Consider the following 15,745-nt stretch of genomic DNA (forward strand, 5'->3'; position numbering starts at 1 on the left):
AGTTCAAATAAGGTTGTAGTTGGGTTTTGGGAGTTTTCAAGGCGCCAATTTGATGTTAGGAGTTTTCAAGGCTCCTAAGACAAATGTTGTAGTATAAATGATTGTCGAACCAGTTCTGAAGGATATCAAAGCACTGAGAATGCAAGTACTCACTTAATCTAAGTGCAACCAATGATTTAGATGGGTTTTAAACTACTACTAATACTAGAAAGCAATAACAGAATGATACTTTCTTGACTAAGGGAAAAGAGAACTCATGGGCATAGGGATTAAACCTTGGGTGATCAAGTATCGAACTAAGGATGGCAAATGATCAATCAAACTATCAACCTTAAGCCTAGACACAATTCTAAGCAAGCTCTATGTCTAGATGAATGCTTATTTGCTAACATATCTCAAACATCAAATGTCTTTGGTTGAATAATATGAAAGCAATCATTACTAACAAGTCTATTAGCTATTTTAGCATCTTTAACAACAAATGTCTTTGGCAAAGTATACTAAAAGCCTAGGAGAGTTGTCTCAGGCATTTCATCAAACACCTTTTGGGTGGGAAATGTCTATTGATCAACTTTTGAGTGGCCAACTCAGAAGATGCATTATGAATACTCTACTAGCAAGGAACAAGAATGATCTACACTAAAACATCCTAGAACTAACCTAATCACCCTTGATCTCCCTAACCCATGAATTCAAAAAGTGATTACTCACTAATCTCCATGATTCCTCTTAAACCCATATTGGATTTTAGATTAACCATGTAGAGAAAATAGATAAGAAATCAACAAGAACACAAGATGAAAGCAATGAAATCTGAATCAAAAGAGGTTTTTTTACTAGTTCTTCTCTAGAAAAGAGATTATCTTGCCTCCAATGGCTTACAAAAGTACTTAACTTAGGTTTAGAAAGTGTAAAAACATCAAAACAAATGACCAAAAGGCCCCTGAAATAACATAAAAATCGTCCAAGCAAAACACGCAGAGTGACCTAGCATAGTCGCTCCAGGAGGTCACTCCCGACGCGTTTTTTTGTGTCTCGACGCGTCAAAACGCGAGTGACTTGAGCTGGTCGCTCTGGCTGGGAGTGACTTGAGGTAGTCGCTCTGGACTGGTCGCTCTGGCTGGGAGCGACCTCGGTAGGTCGCTCTGAGAGGTCACTCTGCGATGCTCGACCAGGATAGATATGCCTCTAGTAAATTGATCATAACTCCTTCATTACATCTCCAAATGACTTGAAACCACTTCCATTAGAAAGCTAACTCAATTTTCTGTGTCTTCACAAAATCTTAGCAACAGAAGATTTCTATAAAGGCTCCATCCATGCTCATCTTTCACCCCCTTTTGGATCACAATGCTCCCAAACATCTCAAATCACTCCATGGCACACTCCAGCACCTAATAAGGACAATGAATGCAAAATGCAACCTAGACATGGCTAAATCCTAATCTATATGATGAAAATGCTCATGGATGAATGGATAAAACAATGTAAATATGCAAGATATCAACTCCCCCAAACTTGTTCTTTTACTTGTCCACAAGTGAACTTTCTAGAACTCATAGGGAGAGAGGTTGAAGGTGGGAGCACATAGCCAAAAGAAACACAACTAGCACACTATCTTATTACACTCTAGCTTCTCTAGGCCTATCTTAACTCTTTTTGTTCTTACACTCATCATCAAGCATCCACACATTCAAATCAACCAACTCTCATATTCATTAAGCACAAAACATCAGGTGAATTCTTGCAAATGGTCAGTTGGTCCAAGTCATTTGGTTGGGTAAGGGAAGGCTTTTATTCAAGTGATTCAAGAGGTTCAAAACATATGATCTTTAAGGTGGTTTACTCTCGAAACAAGTAGCCTTGACATTGCACATAATATATCTAAGAAAGGGATCAACTCATGCATACAATGCTCAATCTCCATTGTTCTACCCTTTTCCCAAACATACAATTACACAATCATTCCCAAATGTCAAACCCAACTCACATCTCTCACCAAAAGATCCTAAGAACTTTAACTCCTTCTCTTTGAAATCTACAAGTGATTTTTTCAGAACCTCAAAATATTTCTTAGCTCCTAACAACTTTGCTAGCCCCTTTTTTTTTTTTTTTCTTTTTCTTTTCTCTTTTTTTCGTTTTTTTTTTTTTTTTTTAGGTTGGGGGCCAAGACTTTTCAAAACTTGAGCTAGAGGCTTCTCTACTTATCCCAATAAAACAATTCACTTAAGCACAAAGAGTCTATTCTTTTCCTTTTTCATTTCTCCCAAATCATAATCACAACACTCACCCCCCACCTATAGCTAGACAATAGAATGCCCAATCTAGCAAGAATGAAGATCAAGCATTGTCGTTCCCGATACTCTCAACATTATGCACATGTAAGACTTTCCGAAAAAGGCCTCACTCATCAAACAATGAAAGCTTAAAAGGAGGGAAAGGTTTTGGGAATGGTTTACCACTAGAGTTTGTCAAAAAAGATTGGCATAAAAGATGTGACAACTCAAGTGTGTATAGCCATGACTCAGTACACAAGGGACCATGAGCAAGAAGCATTAAGTTCGTTCAGTTCAAATAAGGTTGTAGTTGGGTTTTGGGAGTTTTCAAGGCGCCAATTTGATGTTAGGAGTTTTCAAGGCTCCTAAGACAAATGTTGTAGTATAAATGATTGTCGAACCAGTTCTGAAGGATATCAAAGCACTGAGAATGCAAGTACTCACTTAATCTAAGTGCAACCAATGATTTAGATGGGTTTTAAACTACTACTAATACTAGAAAGCAATAACAGAATGATACTTTCTTGACTAAGGGAAAAGAGAACTCATGGGCATAGGGATTAAACCTTGGGTGATCAAGTATCGAACTAAGGATGGCAAATGATCAATCAAACTATCAACCTTAAGCCTAGACACAATTCTAAGCAAGCTCTATGTCTAGATGAATGCTTATTTGCTAACATATCTCAAACATCAAATGTCTTTGGTTGAATAATATGAAAGCAATCATTACTAACAAGTCTATTAGCTATTTTAGCATCTTTAACAACAAATGTCTTTGGCAAAGTATACTAAAAGCCTAGGAGAGTTGTCTCAGGCATTTCATCAAACACCTTTTGGGTGGGAAATGTCTATTGATCAACTTTTGAGTGGCCAACTCAGAAGATGCATTATGAATACTCTACTAGCAAGGAACAAGAATGATCTACACTAAAACATCCTAGAACTAACCTAATCACCCTTGATCTCCCTAACCCATGAATTCAAAAAGTGATTACTCACTAATCTCCATGATTCCTCTTAAACCCATATTGGATTTTAGATTAACCATGTAGAGAAAAATAGATAAGAAATCAACAAGAACACAAGATGAAAGCAATGAAATCTGAATTAAAAGAGGTTTTTTTACTAGTTCTTCTCTAGAAAAGAGATTATCTTGCCTCCATTGGCTTACAAAAGTACTTAACTTAGGTTTAGAAAGTGTAAAAACATCAAAACAAATGACCAAAAGGCCCCTGAAATAACATAAAAATCGTCCAAGCAAAACACGCAGAGTGACCTAGCATAGTCGCTCCAGGAGGTCACTCCCGACGCGTTTTTTTTGTGTCTCGACGCGTCAAAACGCGAGTGACTTGAGCTGGTCGCTCTGGCTGGGAGTGACTTGAGTTAGTCGCTCTGGACTGGTCGCTCTGGCTGGGAGCGACCTCGGTAGGTCGCTCTGAGAGGTCACTCTGCGATGCTCGACCATAATGGATATGCCTCTAGTAAATTGATCATAACTCCTTCATTACATCTCCAAATGACTTGAAACCACTTCCATTAGAAAGCTAACTCAATTTGCTGTGTCTCCACAAAATCTTAGCAACAGAAGATTTCTCTAAAGGCTCCATCCATGCTCATCTTTCACCTCCTTTTGGATCACAATGCTCCCAAACATCTCAAATCACTCCATGGCACACTCCAGCACCTAATAAGGACAATGAATGCAAAATGCAACCTAGACATGGCTAAATCCTAATCTATATGATGAAAATGCTCATAGATGAATGGATAAAACAATGTAAATATGCAAGATATCAACTTCCCCAAACTTGTTCTTTTACTTGTCCACAAGTGAACTTTCTAGAACTCATAGGGAGAGAGGTTGAAGGTGGGAGCACATAGCCAAAAGAAACACAACTAGCACACTCTCTTATTACACTCTAGCTTCTCTAGGCCTATCTTAACTCTTTTTGTTCTTACACTCATCATCAAGCATCCACACATTCAAATCAACCAACTCTCACATTCATTAAGCACAAAACATCAGGTGAATTCTTGCAAATGGTCAGTTGGTCCAAGTCATTTGGTTGGGTAAGGGAAGGCTTTTATTCAAGTGATTCAAGAGGTTCAAAATATATGATCTTTAAGGTGGTTTACTCTCGAAACAAGTAACCTTGACATTGCACATAATATATCTAAGAAAGGGATCAACTCATGCATACAATTCTCAATCTCCATTTTTCTACCCTTTTCCCAAACATACAATTACACAATCATTCTCAAATGTCAAACCCAATTCACATCTCTCACCAAAAGATCTTAAGAACTTTAACTCCTTCTCTTTTTTTTTTTAGGTTGGGGGCCAAGACTTTTCAAAACTTGAGCTACAGGCTTCTCTACTTATCCCAATAAAACAATTCACTTAAGCACAAAGAGTCTATTCTTTTCCTTTTTCATTTCTCCCAAATCATAATCACAACACTCACCCCCCACCTATAGCTAGACAATAGAATGCCCAATCTAGCAAGAATGAAGATCAAGCATTGTCGTTCCCGATACTCTCAACATTATGCACATGTAAGACTTTCCGAAAAAGGCCTCACTCATCAAACAATGAAAGCTTAAAAGGAGGGAAAGGTTTTGGGAATGGTCTACCACTAGAGTTTGTCAAAAAAGATTGGCATAAAAGATGTGACAACTCAAGTGTGTATAGCCATGACTCAGTACACAAGGGACCATGAGCAAGAAGCATTAAGTTCGTTCAGTTCAAATAAGGTTGTAATTGGCTTCAAAGACTGAGTTTCTGCAATCAACAAGTTTCAGGAAGAGTTTTCAAGGCTCGAAACATACAAGTCTTTTTGAGAGGTGCAAAAGCTACTCAGGTGAAACGTAGTGTTCTTTACAAGGCATTTAAAATCATTGCTCCCAATGCAAGTGAATGCAACCTATATGTTCTAGACTATCCTAGAAATGCAAATGATGCAAACTAAATGATTGATTTTTTTTTATATATATGCAAATAGGTATGCAATGCATGACTCAATGAAACAACATCAAAGCAAACATGATCAAATACTTGGTACCTCCCCCAAACTTGGGTTACACAGTCTCTGTGTTGTCAAGTAGAGAGAGAGATACCGAAAAAAAAAACTAATATGCAAAAATGAAATGGTATATACAAGGGAGTGTGGTGGGTTACCTTCTATGGGGAATGAGTAGAGGGAGATGCTCTCTCCTCGTCGTCCTCAGGTGGTAACTCTTCAAGGTGCTCATCAGCAGGAGTGCCCATCTCTTCAATGTAGAAGACTTGCCCGAACACAGTTGGTTTCCTCATTTTCTCCTTAATGTCAAAGTGGAAGATGTTCTCTTTACCCAAATGGAGATCAATCGTGCCCTCCTTCACATTAACAATAGCTCCTGCTGTAGCTAAGAATGACCTTCCTAGAATCAATGGGTCTTGAGCCTCCTCACCCATCTCAAGCACCACAAAATCTGTAGGTATCTCATACCTTCCAATCTTCACAGGGAGGTCCTCTAAGATGCCCACAGGGTACTTCACTGAACGATCAGCTAACACTAGAGAGAGTCTACACTTCTTGTACTGAGTGAATCCAAGCTTCTTTGCAACAGACAAAGGCATCAAGCTGACACTAGCTCCCAAATCGCAGAGACATTTCTCAAATACCATAGGTCCAAGAGCACAAGGTAGTGTGAAGCTTCCTGGATCCTCTAACTTATCTGGAACATCAAGCCTCTGGATGATGGCACTGCACTCATGGGTAAGAATCATCATGCCTTCCATCTCCTTCTTCTTTGCAGCTACAACATCTTTCAAGAACTTGTTGTATTGAGGAATCAACATAAAAGCATCGATGATGGGCATTGCAACCTGAGCTTCACTCATTTGCTTCTCAAACAGAGCCTTGTACTTCTCTAGCAGCTGCTTCTTGAATCTACCAGGGAATGGAAGTTTGGATTCATATGGAGGAGGAACAAAAGAACTTTCACTTGCTGGAGTAACAACTTCACCATCCTTTAATGTCTTCTTCTCTTTCCCAACCTTTCCTTTACCTTTGGCTTCCACTATCTTCTCCAAGATCTCGTTATTGATCTTCTCATCAACAATCACCACTTCATCATCTATGTTGATGGCAACCCCCTCACTTAGTTTCTCAGCATCCTTGGTGAGGGTTCTAGGAGGTAACTTCTTACCACTCCTAAGGGTAATAGCTTTGGCATCCTTGGGGTTTTGGTCAGACTTTCCAGGTAGAGATCCTTGCTGGCGATTCTGGTGAGTGTTCATGGAAGCAAACTGATTCTCTAAATTCCTGACTGTAGAAGCAAGGTGTGAGAATTTGTTGTTGAGCTCTGTTAGGGTCAAAATCGGTCACGACGGAATCAATGTCTGAAAGTCCGTAAAAATCAGCATAACCGTTTTTACGAAAAGTAATCTTCGTAAAGATATCTTTACGAACAGCCTTGCAGTAAAATATCGTCCAAATCTCAATCGAACCACTAAATACCGATTGTCCGAAGGCAACGGACATGTATCCAAATCGGCCGCGGACAAGCTCGAGTATGGAAATCAGACCGCGGACAAGCCAAGCTCGATCGATACGCGGCGACCAAGCATGCACACAGCTCGGTCGCTACGTAGCGACCGAGCTCAGCCAAGCTCGGTCGCTACGTAGCGACCGAGCATCCGTCTCGCTCGGTCGCTACGTAGCGACCGAGCGATCATCCCGCTCGGTCACTACGTAGCGACCGAGCGATCGTCCCGCTCGGTCGCTACGTAGCGACCGAGCTCGAGCCAAAGCTCGGTCGCCACGTAGCGACCGAGCGATCGTCCCGCTCGGTCGCTACGTAGCGACCGAGCGATCGTCCCGCTCGGTCGCTACGTAGCGACCGAGCGATCGTCCCGCTCGGTCGCTACGTAGCGACCGAGCGATCGTCCCGCTCGGTCGCTACGTAGCGACCGAGCGCTCGTCCCGCTCGGTCGCTACGAAGCGACCGGGCTCGAGCCAAAGTTCGGTCGCTGTGTAGCGATTGAACCTTTCCGAACGTCAATACGACACCAGTTCTTGCATTCTTCGACAAAACCTTCGAATGCTATCTCCCGAAGACCGTAGCAAGCTCAGGCCATGTTTCCCGCCATTCTAATTCATCGATCAAACTTCGCGGATTAGAAACCGCGGAAAACTCGTAGTAAACGTGTCGAGTCGGAAGACGGCCCAAAGGGACCTAAAACACGACTCGAGGCCCATCCTACGATTTTCCTAATCAAAAGCCCGTAAACCACAGCCTGGTTTACGCTTGGTCCACAAGGAAGGATAAATGTCAAGTTTCCGCGGATAAATACGGAAGTTTTGAAGATAATTGTGAAGATCGGGAAAAATGGAATATCTCCATTTTTATGCTATGACGGCTTAAGGGCAGAAGAGTAAAAGCGTAAACCGACCTTGGAGCTAGTATATAAGGAGTCCTAGGCGAGGAGCAAGAGGGAGAACTTTTTCAGAGAAAACTTATTACTTAGAGCGATTTAGGCAACTTTCCGTTTTTGTTATTTCGAACTGCGACTCAATTAGGTTTAGCCGTCTTAGGGTTGCTAGAACTAGGAATCTCGCCGACAGCTCTCGAGCCCAGGCTTATACCTTGTTGTAACGCTCATACGCAGATTCGGAATAAGATCTACTTTGCTCTCTTTTCGATTTCTTATTTTTATCGTTGTCATTCTCGTGTTCTGATTGCTTGACGTGTGGTAATTAACAGATATCCGGGTCCTCTGGGAAACTAGGGTTTTCTTAGTTTCCTTATTTAAACGGAAATCGACAGTGCGAATTTCGGTTCCCACAGTTTGGCGCTAGAAGGAGGGGGACTTACGGATCAATCTAACCCGTAAAATCCACAACACTCTCAATCAGACATGTCAACTAACGACGCGGATAACGTGCAAACCCCTCTTAACGGAGGCAGCAGCACCGATCTCCATTCTCCAGCAGCGGACGTATCCGCGGCCAACGCACAAGCCAACGCCGCGACGCTCGAGGAGTTTAAAAAGATGTTCGCCACCTATGAGAAAAGGTCGGAAGAACAGGATAACCTAGTGAATACCTTGACCAAACAGGTTGAAACCTTAACGGCAAGGACTCGAGCAATCCATCCCCGCGGAACCACTAAAGTTCGCGGGAAAAGACTCGACTTCGAAACACCACTCGATAGGCCTGGAACCGCGCGGTAACGACCAAACTGTGGAAGTACGGATAAAACTGGGGGTAGATCGGCCTTGGTCCGACCATTCGCTACGTATTGAGCAACCAAGCCAATCGGTCGGTCGCTACATATTGAGCGACGAAGGCACTCGGTCACTCACTATGTATTGAGCGACCTAGCCATTCCGTCGGTCGCTACGTATTGAGTGACGAAGACTCTCAGTCAGTCACTACGTATTGAGTGACGAAGACTCTCAGTCGGTCGCTACGTATTGAGCGACCAAGACACTCGGTCGGTCGCTACGTATTGAGCGACCTAGCCACTCGATCGGTCGCTACGTATTGAGCGAGCAAGACAGTCCGTCGGCCACTACGTATTGAGTGACGAAGACTCTCAGTCGGTCGCTACGTATTGAGCGACCAAGACACTCGGTCGGTCGCTACGTATTGAGCGACCTAGCCACTCGATCGGTCGCTACGTATTGAGCGAGGAAGACACTCCGTCAGTCGCTATGTATTGAGTGATGACTCTCAGTCGGTCGCTACGTATTGAGCGACCAAGACACTCAGTCGGTCGTTACGTATTGAGCGACCAAGACACTCAGTCGGTCGCTACGTATTGAGCGACCAAGACACTCCGTCGGTCGCTACGTATTGAGTGACAAGACATTTGGTCGGTCGCTACGTATTGAGTGACCTAGCCACTCGATCGGTCGCTACGTATTGAGCGACCAAGACACTTCGTCGGTCACTACGTATTGAGTGACGAAGACTCTCAGTCGGTCGCTACGTATTGAGCGACCAAGACACTCGGTCGGTCGCTACGTATTGAGCGACCTAGCCACTCGATCGGTCGCTACGTATTGAGCGACCAAGACACTCAGTCGGTCGCTACGTATTGAGCGACCAAGACACTCCGTCGGTCACTACGTATTGAGTGACGAAGACTCTCAGTCGGTCGCTACGTATTGAGTGACCAAGACACTCGGTCGGTCGCTACGTATTGAGCGACCTAGCCACTCGATCGGTCTCTACGTATTGAGCGACCTAGCCACTCGGTCGATCGCTACGTATTGAGCGACCAAGCCACTCTGTCAGTCGCTACGTATTGAGCAACCAAGCCACTCGGTCGGTCACTACGTATCGAGCGACCTAGCCACTCGGTCGGTCGCTACGTAGTGACCAACCTGCGAACGAGTCGATCGCTATTATTTTTTCGGAAAAACTTTCGTAAAACTAAAATAAGCAACATTTGACAACCTTCAAAATTCTAACAACAATCGTAGAAAAAAAATCTCTGATAAGAGAAGCGATGGAGCAAAATCCGAGAATCAGAATTCGCTCATCCGCCTCTCTCCACGATCTCCCAATCCTTCCTCTCACAACTCGATTTTTTCGACGATATGCTCATTCATTTTCGTAAATCCAATGATATTAAGATCAAAACATGGATCACGAAAAATCGAAAAAATTGGTAGCTGCCTAAACGCGGCCAGGAAAGCATAGATATCCAGGAAGAATCAATATTCTTGCTATTCGAAATGAGCAGACAGACACGAAAAGAGTAAGGGCAAATGAGCAAGCAAAACAGAGAAGAGGCTAACCCAGATCTACGAGAGAACTAAGGTATTCCCTACTTGAAATCAGGCTTGGAATTTCGTAGAAAATTACTAAGAAATAGAAACGCCTAAGAGACTGCCGTAGAACTTTAGGGAACTTAAAACATAGGTGGATAGTCTAGCGAAATAAGTCTTAGGCGATTTTTCCTGTCTCGGTATATTGTTCCATAATTGTTCATCCAGATCTTGCAAACCGATCTAAACTCTCCGAAAGTCGAGAAACGATCGCCACGCATATCATGCTCGCTTCCTAAAGAGAGAAAAAGTTAGAGATATGAACGTCGTCTTAAAACCGATTCGTTTCTGGCAATTTTCTCGGAACCGACATATCCCAAGTCGTCAACGTGGAAACAACCAAATCACAGTCCAAGCGTCGTCTATAAATCGCCCCGAATTATCGATCATTCCAAACATCAGAAGAGGAAACGTACACAACCCTTCAAAGTATCGGTTCAACCGTTTTCTTTCGTAAAAAAAAAAAAAAAAAGGGGGGAGTAGGTACGTATACTACACTCGTATACTCCCAAACTTCAAAAAACTTCTTCAAATCGTCAAGAATAGGCAAACGACAATCTTAATATTCGTCTAAACGCTAGCAACATATCCAGACGATCATGAACATAATCTCAAAAACTATACATCATTTCTTGTCGCAATCATGCGTACAGAAAACTTGTACCAATATCAAACTGAAACTCGACGATTAGCCAAAGTATTGAAGCCTTTTCCGGCTTCAGAAAGCCAGTTTCGTTTTAAACTTAGCGGCGAGAAATCTTCAATCACCAAAGCATTTCTTTCAGTTTCCGTTGTACCAAGTAAGTCACGGAAAAGTATCGAAAACATTTGCGACGAAGAAAACTCGAGAATATATGTAGCATCGTGCACATTAAAAGGAGCACTTTCCTCCCGATGGTTAGCTAGATCCACTTCTGGTTGACCAATTCGTTCAAGAAACAAATGTGTCATGAGAATCCTCTCGAAAAACCTATGAAAAATGTTCCGCGACTAGATCGTATTGAAATAAACTTCGGTAATACTCCATGGGTAACGCCAAGCAACTTTCACCTAAGATCAAAATCACAGCGGGAACGTTTCTCGTAGAACCCGCAGAAACAATGCTACTTTGACATATGTATACATATCACTGATTTACGACCTTCGTAAAATCGGTTATATGATATGATAAATTATCGTATAGCCCACAATCGGAAATCATATGATAAATTCTTCATAACGAAACTAAGTCCTAACAACCAAACGGTTAACGGAAAATCTAAACTTTTCGAAAATTGACCAAGTTCAATACGCTCCACAATTCACTTTAAGCCCGCAACGTTTTAACCACAATACGCGGCATGTAAGGAAAAATTCGTAACAAAGCTTCTAGAGCTATACGAAACATCCTAAAAAATGCACGAAATACATCTCGGAAGGCCAACTCTTCACAAAGCACCATGAAGGAAAACACTTGTTCCCATGGACAAATTTACACGACACCTCAGTCATAATTCCTCGATCGCAAACAAAACTATTAGCATCCGAGCAGGAACAACAATTTTTGGCTGCGAACATTCTTAGTCAAACCAGAATGTTTCTCAAACACAGGGCTAATACTAAACCCTCGCAACATCGCGAAATATCTTCAAAGCCCGCGAACATTTCAAGCACGAAACGTGGCATACGAAAGAATAACAAATCTTCAGCATCGCGAGACGTCGCGGACGCCTGAAGATTAGTTCTTCGACGAAATTTCCTTCCTCGATAAAAACACCTTCATGGAAGACCAGACAGTCATACGCACTAACATCTTCTCAAAACATATTCTTCGCGAAGACTCAAAATAGTAATTTTTACCATTAAGTTTGTTGCTGATCACAACAAACTCTTAACGTCCTAAACAGACTTAGCCATCTCGTAGAAGATGACTCTCTTACATCCGACACAAGGATAATAGCGCTATAAAAGAAATCCGAAATTTTGGTCCAGCACTTCCGGTCTCCGGAGAGATGCTCGATTCCAACCATACAAGTCGTATAAGCCGAGAACCTATCGCGGACTTTAAATCGGTATGGAATCAGGATGAAACTGAAACGGGATACGTAAGTCGAATTAGTCATCGCACCCTCTAAAACCAGGAGTAAACCTAGGTCTTGCCCTAAACCCAGCGCACTGGTCTCTAACATCTCTAGGCATAGTATCAAACACCCTGATACGAGATCCCAAAATTTGTCTCTTTGCCAATATTCGAACGTCTTCAGAAAATCCCGCAAGTTTACACACTGCGGAAAACTCTCGAAACAGATTATGGATATGGCAATTCACACAGAGTTAGATTACGAGACGACAACTCGTAGTCTTCCCTCTACACCCATACAAAATGCCATCGGCAGCAACACGCCTTATAACCGCTACATAAAAACTAGACCATAAAGGTCCTACTGGAAAACTAGTCATAAGAACCTTAACTCCAAGATGAACTACGAAAGGCTTGATCCCTTCAACAAGGGTACGTAGGCAGCCGTCATAAGGCGCAGCCCCAATCTTATCGCGTTTTCTACTTTTAGGAGAGCGAGAAGATCACTTACCACAGACCTTTTCAACCATTAATTCCGCCTAACTCACCTAACTTGCCTAACTTGCCAAGCCACTCGCTAGAACCTCACGCTAGAAGCTCATGATTCTAACGAGCTGGGGGGCTAACTGTTGGGGTCAAAATCGGTCACGACGGAATCAATGTCTGAAAGTCCGTAAAAATCAGCATAACCGTTTTTACGAAAAGTAATCTTCGTAAAGATATCTTTACGAACAGCCTTGCAGTAAAATATCGTCCAAATCTCAATCGAACCACTAAATACCGATTGTCCGAAGGCAACGGACATGTATCCAAATCGGCCGCGGACAAGCTCGAGTATGGAAATCAGACCGCGGACAAGCCAAGCTCGATCGATACGCGGCGACCAAGCATGCACACAGCTCGGTCGCTACGTAGCGACCGAGCTCAGCCAAGCTCGGTCGCTACGTAGCGACCGAGCATCCGTCTCGCTCGGTCGCTACGTAGCGACCGAGCGATCATCCCGCTCGGTCACTACGTAGCGACCGAGCGATCGTCCCGCTCGGTCGCTACGTAGCGACCGAGCTCGAGCCAAAGCTCGGTCGCCACGTAGCGACCGAGCGATCGTCCCGCTCGGTCGCTACGTAGCGACCGAGCGATCGTCCCGCTCGGTCGCTACGTAGCGACCGAGCGATCGTCCCGCTCGGTCGCTACGTAGCGACCGAGCTCGAGCCAAAGCTCGGTCGCTACGTAGCGACCGAGCGATCGTCCCGCTCGGTCGCTACGTAGCGACCGAGCTCGAGCCAAAGCTCGGTCGCTACGTAGCGACCGAGCGATCGTCCCGCTCGGTCGCTACGTAGCGACCGAGCGATCGTCCCGCTCGGTCGCTACGTAGCGACCGAGCGCTCGTCCCGCTCGGTCGCTACGAAGCGACCGGGCTCGAGCCAAAGTTCGGTCGCTGTGTAGCGATTGAACCTTTCCGAACGTCAATACGACACCAGTTCTTGCATTCTTCGACAAAACCTTCGAATGCTATCTCCCGAAGACCGTAGCAAGCTCAGGCCATGTTTCCCGCCATTCTAATTCATCGATCAAACTTCGCGGATTAGAAACCGCGGAAAACTCGTAGTAAACGTGTCGAGTCGGAAGACGGCCCAAAGGGACCTAAAACACGACTCGAGGCCCATCCTACGATTTTCCTAATCAAAAGCCCGTAAACCACAGCCTGGTTTACGCTTGGTCCACAAGGAAGGATAAATGTCAAGTTTCCGCGGATAAATACGGAAGTTTTGAAGATAATTGTGAAGATCGGGAAAAATGGAATATCTCCATTTTTATGCTATGACGGCTTAAGGGCAGAAGAGTAAAAGCGTAAACCGACCTTGGAGCTAGTATATAAGGAGTCCTAGGCGAGGAGCAAGAGGGAGAACTTTTTTAGAGAAAACTTATCACTTAGAGCGATTTAGGCAACTTTCCGTTTTTGTTATTTCGAGCTGCGACTCAATTAGGTTTAGCCGTCTTAGGGTTGCTAGAACTAGGAATCTCGCCGACAGCTCTCGAGCCCAGGCTTATACCTTGTTGTAACGCTCATACGCAGATTCGGAATAAGATCTACTTTGCTCTCTTTTCGATTTCTTATTTTTATCGTTGTCATTCTCGTGTTCTGATTGCTTGACGTGTGGTAATTAACAGATATCCGGGTCCTCTGGGAAACTAGGGTTTTCTTAGTTTCCTTATTTAAACGGAAATCGACAGTGCGAATTTCGGTTCCCACAAGCTCATTGTAGCTCCCATCAATTTTGGTATGAAGGTTCTTGAACTCATAACCAACATGCTTCTCACTTCTAGTCTGAGACTCCAAGATTTGTTTCAGTAAGGTATCAGTGCTGCTCTCTTGAGGAGCAGAGGAACCAGACGAGGGGTTTTGCTGAGGCTGATAGCTGCCTTGCTGGTTGTTTCTAGGCGGATAACCACTCTGTTAGTTGTTGAGATAGGATTTCTGTTGGTAGTTGTTGTACTGAAAGTTGGGCTCTTTTTTGTACCAGCTACCATTGTTGTTGATGAAACACAGCTCTTCCTGACCTTCCAAACCCTCAACCTCATGAACAACAGGTGGTGTCTCTTGGCTTGGGTTACCCACAAAGTGCAGCTGCTCTTGGGTGGCTTTATCAGCAATGAGGAGGTCTATCTTATCCTGTAGAGCCTTCAACTCCTTCCTCGTCTGCTTATCATCTGTTCTACTGCTTCTGTCGTGATCTCCACTGTAGACTGCATCACTCTTTACCATGTTGTCAACCAGCTCTTCTGCATCCTCCTCAGTTCTCCCCAAGAAAAACCCATTGCTAGCTGTATCCAGTCTGGCTCTGTACTTAGGAAGAGCACCACGGTAGAATGTGCTCAGCAAGCTCTCTTTAGAGAAGCCATGGTGTGGGCATTGAGCTTGGTAGCCCTTGAATCTCTCCCAGGCTTCACTGAAGCCTTCCAAGTTCTTCTGTTGAAAGCTGGAAATCTCGTTTCTCAGCTTAGCAGTTCTTGAAGTAGAGAAGAATTTCTCCAAGAATGCTTTCTTGCAGTCATCCCAAGTGGTGATGGAGTCGCTGGGTAGAGACTTCTCCCACTGACGTGCCTTATCCCCCAAATAGAAAGGGAATAGCTTGAGCTTTAAGGCATCTTCGGACACACCATTGGTTTTTGACAACCCACAGTAGCTGTCGAATCTGTCCAAGTGATCAAATGGATCCTCTAGAGCCAAGCCATGATACTTGTTGTTCTCGATCACGTTGAGGAGTCCTGATTTGATCTCAAAGTTGTTGGCTGCCACAGCTGGTGCTCGGATTCCTAATCGATGACCATGAATGTTGGGGCGGTCGTAAGTGCCAATGGGTCGAGCTGCTCGCTGTTGGTTTTGAGGTATGTCTCCCATATCAGTATCCAATCTCTGCAAGTGAGCCTGTTGCTCTTCTTCTCTTCTCTTTCTAGCACACTCTCTCTCTAAAGCTCTGATGTCTGCAGCTCTTGGAACTAGGTTTGATGGACCCCTGCTCCTCAAGTTCATACACCTGTAGATTAAAGGGAGGTGAAGAAAGAGAATCAGTAACAAAAGAAAAT

General features: G+C 43.8%; 1 non-coding gene across 1 annotated transcript; it reads left to right on the plus strand.

Annotated features, from left to right (window-relative positions):
• The first annotated feature begins 15,054 nt into the window (after positions 1-15,054).
• LOC125589695 lies at positions 15,055-15,161 on the plus strand. The gene has a single exon (XR_007325869.1). It is a non-coding gene; the product is annotated as a small nucleolar RNA R71 (small nucleolar RNA).
• The last annotated feature ends 584 nt before the right edge of the window (positions 15,162-15,745 follow it).

The sequence above is a fragment of the Brassica napus genome, chromosome A2, assembly GCF_020379485.1.
Source record: "Brassica napus cultivar Da-Ae chromosome A2, Da-Ae, whole genome shotgun sequence".
Taxonomy (NCBI): Eukaryota; Viridiplantae; Streptophyta; class Magnoliopsida; order Brassicales; family Brassicaceae; genus Brassica; species Brassica napus.